At 37.9% G+C, this 1,141-nt stretch overlaps 1 protein-coding gene across 1 annotated transcript in view; it reads left to right on the top strand.

Moving 5' to 3' along the window:
* Positions 1 to 1,141, top strand: part of C2CD2 (C2 calcium-dependent domain containing 2) — a 128,662-nt gene that overhangs the window by 55,295 nt on the left and 72,226 nt on the right. The gene's annotated exons all lie outside the window — the stretch shown is intronic.

Genomic DNA, 1,141 nt, shown 5'->3' with positions numbered 1-1,141 from the left:
TCGTTTGTTGATGGACACTTAGGTTGTTTCCAACTCCTTGCTATTGTGAATAAAGCTGCAATAAACATGGGTGTGCATATATCTGCTTGGATGTCAGTTGTGGTCTCTTTGGGATATATTCCCAGTAGTGGAATTGCTGGGTCAAATGGTTTCTCTATTTGCAACTTTGTGAGAAAGTGCCATATGAATAAGGGTTCCAGTTTCTCCACAACCTCGCCTGCATTTGTTGCTTGCTGTTCTGTTAAATTTTGCTATTCTGACTGGGGTGAGATGCTATCTCATAGTTTTTTTAATTTGCATCTCTCTTAGAGCTATGGATTTTGAACATTTCTTCATGTACTTGTTAGCCACCTGAATGTCGTCTTTGTGAAGTGCCTGTTCATATCCTGTGCCCATTTTTCTATTGGATTATTTACCTTTATCTTGTTGTGGTGCTCAAGTATTTTATAAATTCTGGATATAAGTCCCTTATCGGATATTACCAAATACTTTTTCCCAGTCGGTGGCTTCCCTTTTTACCCTTTGGCGAAGTTTTTGGATGTACATAGGGATTTGAGTCTTAGAAGATCCCATTCATCTACTTTTTCTTCTCTTGGTTGTAGAAATATGGATTTTTTTTCTGGTCAATTGTTCACATAGCTGTGTCCCAAAATTCTTGACATAGGCTAGTGAACACATCTTGGGCCACATCTGTTTGTTGAAACATGTCAATTGATGTTCCATTAATTCCTGGGGCCCTATTTTTTTGCCAGTACCTTTCAGTACAGTTTGAACTTCCTGAAATGGTTCAGTGTCGACCAATTCTTTTGATACAGCGATTCTGTATTCCTTCCATCTTCTTTTGATGCTTCCTACACCGTTCAAGATTTCAAGCTGATGTTAGTAAATACTATTTGTACAGAAATTACAGTTGTCAAATATTATTCAAAATATTAACTCTTTCTGCTCGAATGAAAGAAATTGTAGATAATTTTATTTAAAAGAAATATCTTGGCTCTATTGGTACAATAGACGTGCCCTGCACGTGTTCACCAAGTTGTGCCAGGAAATCTGGAGAACAACCACTTGGCCAACTGACTGGAAGAGATCTATATTTGTTCCCATTCCAAAGAAGGGTGACCCAACAGAGTGTGGAAACTAT

This window comes from Elephantulus edwardii, unplaced genomic scaffold (assembly GCF_000299155.1).
Source record: "Elephantulus edwardii isolate Elephantulus edwardi_28Jun2011 unplaced genomic scaffold, EleEdw1.0 scaffold00228, whole genome shotgun sequence".
Classification (NCBI taxonomy): Eukaryota; Metazoa; Chordata; class Mammalia; order Macroscelidea; family Macroscelididae; genus Elephantulus; species Elephantulus edwardii.
This window is presented reverse-complemented; position numbering and strand designations above follow the sequence as displayed.